Source organism: Lipotes vexillifer, unplaced genomic scaffold (genome assembly GCF_000442215.2).
Source record: "Lipotes vexillifer unplaced genomic scaffold, Lipotes_vexillifer_v1.1 scaffold347, whole genome shotgun sequence".
NCBI lineage: Eukaryota > Metazoa > Chordata > Mammalia > Artiodactyla > Lipotidae > Lipotes > Lipotes vexillifer.
The window spans coordinates 749,444-755,377 of record NW_006790452.1 but is presented as its reverse complement, the minus strand read 5'-3'; the positions used below and the strand labels follow the sequence as shown (position 1 = coordinate 755,377).

Below are 5,934 nucleotides of genomic sequence, written 5' to 3'. Positions count from 1 at the left end.
ACATCTGGGGGTTATTATGAATGTTAGGTCAATAATTTTGGAAAACTAACTGATACATTCTAGAAAAATAAATTTACCAGAAGCTCACATAAGATAAAACATTAGAATTGTTGATATATATTTAATATTAAGATTAGCGACTTTCTGTAACTCTAGGCCCAGATTGGTTCACTGATAAATTCTAACAAATATTTAAGGAGGGAATAGCATCTCTCTTTACAAAAGCTCTAATAATTAAATAAGAAGAGGAGAAAAGATGTTTCTCAACTCTTTATGAAATCAACATTGCTTTGATATCAAAACTTGACAAGTTCATGGTAATAAAAATACAAATCAGTCTTATTCACGAACGTAGAAGCAAAAATCCTAAACAAATATCAGCCAATAAAACTCAGTGGTTTAAAGAGGCTGTTACATCAAGAACCAAGGAGGTAGTATTTTAGGAATTGCAGAATGGTTTGCTATTTGAAAATCTATCAATACAGTTCAGTATGTTAATATACTACTACTAATAAAAATGATATAATTATTTCAAAATATTCAGAAAAATAATTTGATATTATTCAGTACCCATTCATAAGCAATCATTGGAAACTAGGATTAGAGGATAACCTTATTAAGATGATAACAATACTTAGCGCATTCAGAATAGATCACATATATCTGGGAATTTTTTTTAAAAAGTCTGCTTTATTCACATGGTCCTCCATCTCCTTACAAAGCGGTATGTAATTTCCTTTTTGTTGGGAACCATGTTATACAATTAATTTTGTATTTGTCTTTGGCAAATACAAATACTGGGAAAATAGTACACAGTTAATTACAAAGTCAGTGCTTTTTCGTCTCTTTACTTGGAATTCTGTTGATTCATATCTTTGTATTGCTAATTCCTTCTCTTTATTCCGATTTACTCAAAGACCATCTTTTCACGGAGGAGTTCTCCAAGCATCTTGGCCAAAATGATTCCCTAAGGTCTCTCTGAACAAGTATTCAGCTAAGTTACCGGGGATAAAAATAATCACCTTATGTGATTACACATTCATACTTGCATGTCACAATATTTTTTGAGTGCTTCTAAGTGTCAAGGGTTCTTCTCCTTACCAAGGATAGAGTAGTGATGAAAACACAATCCCTGATCTGCTTTATTTTGGGAGGACTGAGACAGTTAAAATAAAAATATTAAAACTTCAGAAAATGACAAAGACTCCTTGATAATAAATCACAGTAGCAGATATAAAACAAATTGTTGTAGTACTTTTCATCCTTGGGCTCCTCCTTTCAGTGGCCACCTAAGATTAATAATATAGGTTCATAATTCAAGAAAATACATTGTGGGGGCTTCCCTGGTGGCGCAGTGGTTGAGAGTCTGCCTGCCAATGCAGGGGACACGGGTTTGTGCCCCGGTCCGGGAGGATCCTGTGTGCTGCGGAGCGGCTGGGCCCGTGAGCCATGGTCGCTGAGCCTGCGTGTCCGGAGTCTGTGTTCTGCAGCGGGAGAGGCCACAATAGTGAGAGGACTGCGTACCGCAACAACAAAAAAAAAAGAAACTACATTGTGATAATCACTTTTGGTTTAAAAATACATGGCCCCAGAAAACAGTGAAAGGAGATTATATACATATTTTTATGGTAATCCTTACAACTGAATTAAAAATAAAGTCTATGTGTTTTGATCAAATAATAGTACCACATACTGAGGACTTTCAAGTATATTTAAAACAATTTTAATGGATTATTTAGTAGAAGTTCTATATTAATATCACTTTTCCTTTCCTCTAACCTCCAGAATTTATACTACAATTTGTAGCGCACATACTTCTTTTTTATAAAGCTCTTGTCATTTTGTAGTGGTGCATTACTAATCAGACAGTTATTCCATACTGGTAAAACATTACTTAAAGTATTTATTATAGCTCGTAGACTATTAAAGTTACCCAGTTATAAATTGCTTACATTACATAAGGTGTCATTTGCTACACAGTTCAAAACTACTTGTCCTTTCTCAAAGCAAGTGTTGCATAATTATAGTAAGTGACTGCAATTATAAACACATAACTTTCAAGAATGACATTTATTGACTTAATTGAAGTAAATTTCGATGAAATTTTTTTCCTCAAACATAAAATTTATAAAGACTGTCCTTTGTAGAAAATCTCAATCATGTATATTTTGTAATTTTTACCTCCTGTGTTCATTTATGTATTCTTTTGTTCAATGAATAATTTTAGAATATTTAGTATATATAAGGAAATGTACACAAGAAAGTCAACAGAACCAGCACTATAAGGTAATGGGTGTTAATTAAACTGTCAAGCAAGTGGCATCTGTAGCTTATTATTAGGAGTAGAAGTCTGAACACTTCTGTCCACTGCATTTTGATATCAGAGTTGCCAGAGAAAACACAATGCAGTCAAGCATTGGATGGAACAATGATTTACTCACCTAGAGATGAGGCAGAGCAAGATTAACTTCATTAGTGGGTGTCAATACCCCATTGCCAGGAGGTCTCTCCCAGCAGTGTACACAGGGCAGTTAACCTGCAGGAATCCCTCTTGTGCTGCAGCAAAAGGATCCTGTCCCCTCCTGGCAAAGGAAAGATATAGTAGTGGGTTGGCCAGGTGCCATATGAGGCACATGCTTAAGCAAAACAAAGAAATACACATTGAGTCTGAACAGCAAAAGCTATTCCCACACAATGTGATAAATTCAGCATAAGCTGTGAGGTTTCTTTATCTCTTGGTAAAGAAGTGTTCCTTCCTCAAGGCCCATTCTTATATGGCCATGTAGAAACCCAAAAACTGCATGTAGGATATTGCCTTTCCCAACAGAATTACTGCTGAATTCATGCTCAGTGGGAGCCACCTAGGAGATTGGGCCACCCATATGCAATCTTAGCTTGACTTGGTAAATGAATGGTGGTTAAATTGAGAGAGACTACATTCTGCAATAATCCATATTGGTCAGATAATATGAAATTCTACCTTATTTTTAACATCGTATCTTAGAAGAGAATTACCGTAAGACTGTACATAGAGAAAAATATTCAGAACAGTAAGACTGGAAATTTTCATTTAAGGCAGAGTTGAAGGAGTTGGGATGTCCAGTGCTAGCCAAAGAAAAATAAAATGCATATTGAGGAAAGATAAAGGAAGTATAATTTGTGCTAAATTTATCATAATAAGGGTGTGATTCTCAATAAGGTTCTAATTTACATAGTAATTTACATGTAAATACAAAATAAATTTACAACAATTAATAAAAATGTTTTAAAGAGACAGAAACATAGAGTTAAAATAGACAAAAAAAGACTATAAAAGATATAAATGGGAGATGCTCTCTGGAAGTAGCCAGTGGTGAAAGGAGCATGGCGGGCAAAGATGATTCAGGCAATTCTGGTTTTCAATAACCATGGGAAGCCCCAGCTGGTCTGCTTCTACCAGCGTTTCCCAGAAGAAATTCAACAGCAGATTATTTGAGAGACCTTCCATCTAGTTCTCAAGCGGGATGACAACATCTGTAACTTCTTGGAGGGTGGAAGTTTGACAGGTGGCTCTGACTACAAACTGATTTATCACCATTATGCTACCCTCTATTTTGTATTTCGTGTGGATTCATCAGAGAGTGAACTTGGGATCTTGGACCTCATCCAGGTTTTTGTGGAGACTCTGGATATGTATTTCAAAGTGTTTGTGAATTGGATTTGATCTTCCATATGGATAAGGTGCACTACATTCTTCAGGAGGTGGTGATGGGTGGGATGTTGTTGGAAACAAACATGAATGAAATCATGGCTTAGACTGAAGCTCAGAACAGGCTGGAGAAATCCAAGGGTGGCCTTTCAGCAGCACCTGCCCGGTCTGTGTCTGCCATGAAAAACATCAACCTGCCAGAGATGCCTCGGAATATCAACATTGGCGATCTCACCATCAAGGTCCCCAACCTGCCCCAGTTTGTCTGAGGGTGGAAGATGGCTGAACTGAGTCCTTGGAACCAACAAAGCTGAGCCAGTCCTGTAGCAAAAGTCGCTCTGCACCCTGGAGGAGTCCCACCTCGGGCAGTGGCCCCTGCTGTCCTGAATCGGGAAGGAGTGCTGTGTCCACTGCCAGCCTGTGCTTGCATCTCACCTATGGAGCACATGCCTAGTGGCTCTACTAGAGTTGGCACAGCCAGAATCCTTTTGTATAGCCACACTGTCTCATCACCATCTCCTGCGGCATACACTCCCCACTGCCACAGTCCTGGCTCTTCTCTCCCAGGTGTTTATGTGCAGGACACAATCCAAATCATAAGCCTGTTGTTTGCCTGCCCCCACATTTCTGCCAATAGGGAGGGCACACCCCCACAGCCAGAGGGGTCCCCCTCAAAGGGGAGAGGCCCTGTGTGTGTAGAAGGTAAAGCTGACAACATGTGGAACATAGAATTATGACTCTTCCAGGTTTAAAATACATTCTCCTCCCGAGGAGCAGAGGGGTCAGTTACGAATGATGAGTCTTCTTTGTCCAGGAAGCCCACTGCTGTCTACACCAGCTTCTGGAGCACGAGAGCCTGAGGTGGGGGTCAAGTGTTCTGGACCTGGCACAGGGGAAGGCTGGGGACACAGGCAGCCTGCTGGCTGAGACCGGAGCCAGTGCAGCATCTTCTCCCCAGTGTGCGAGGGGTCCCTGCCTGAGCTCACTCTGGGCACTCCCTGTTCCCCTCAGATGACAGTCCTCTAGAGCTAGCTGTGGAAACCTGTATATGTTTACGTGTGATAAGAGTCTTTCTTCCTGTGGTTAACTTAGAGCTGAAGCTGCTCCTCAAAGTAGTGCCTCTTACTCCTGCGCTGCCTCGGGGCCAGGTCTCAGGTATGATGTTGAGCTCCCTTGAGATTAGGGAGTTCGCTGCACCATCATGGTAAAGCCTCCCGGCCCGGGGACTTCTCGTGCCTGCTGGCCGGTGGCCCAAACTGTTTCCTCAGGCCTCCTGATGCCTCCTGATGCAGAGCGCATCTGAGATGGTCCCCGGCAGAACCGTGGTCAGGACCACGTCTTTTCCCGCTTTGAACAGTGCTTCCTGTGCTTGGTGCCCTTTGCTCCCTGTAGCCTCTTAACCTCAGTCTTTCGGAACATCTCTGATAACCTCAGAGATGGGCAGTGTTGATCAGAATGTAGGCCCTTATGTTGGAAGAGGAAAATGTAAGTTAATATATCTATCTGATGTTAAAACCTCTGATATTCTTTTAAAGAATTTATTTATTTTTTAAACAGAAATTTCAGCATATTCACATCCCTCACATTTGCTGAAAGTGGTACAGGAACAAAGAAGGAAAACGATATTTATTTTGCACCTACTGTAAGGTGGCATGAGCGAGATCCTTCCACAATCCTTACAACAGACATTGTTATCTCCATTTTGAAAGTCAAGAAAGTAAGACTCAGAGAGGTCAAGTAACCTGATTTAGGTCACAAGGGCTAAGAATTGAGACTGTCTGTCTGCCTAAATCCACAGTTCATTTCTTTTCACTGCTCAGATGGCTTCTCCCAATTTTATTTTCTTTCTTATGGATAAGGAAACCTCAAAAAGTTTGGGTAGCTTCTCAGAAACTGTGATAAAAACCAGCTTGGTAGCCAGTGACAGCATCAAAGAGTGTAAGCTGGGGGGTCCTCCACATGCCTCCATTGAACTGGTAAGGAAGCAGAAGCCCAGAGTATTGTGTTAAGTGTTATATCAAGGGTCACAAAGCTAGAACTAAGTCATTTTTCTTAAATTTTTATTAGGGCTTCCCTGGTGGCGTAGTGGTTGAGAGTCCATCTGCCAATGCAGGGGACACGGGTTCGTGCCCCGGTCCGGGAAGATCCCACATGCCGCTGAGCGGCTGGGCCCGTGAGCCATGGCCGCTGAGTCTGCGCGTCCGGAGCCTGTGCTCTACAACGGGAGAGGCCACAACAGTGAGAGG

The 5,934-nt window shown here is 41.0% G+C and overlaps 1 pseudogene; it reads left to right on the top strand.

The window, feature by feature from the left end:
- The first annotated feature begins 3,331 nt into the window (after positions 1–3,331).
- LOC103091675 (AP-3 complex subunit sigma-2 pseudogene) lies at positions 3,332–3,957 on the top strand (annotated as a pseudogene).
- The last annotated feature ends 1,977 nt before the right edge of the window (positions 3,958–5,934 follow it).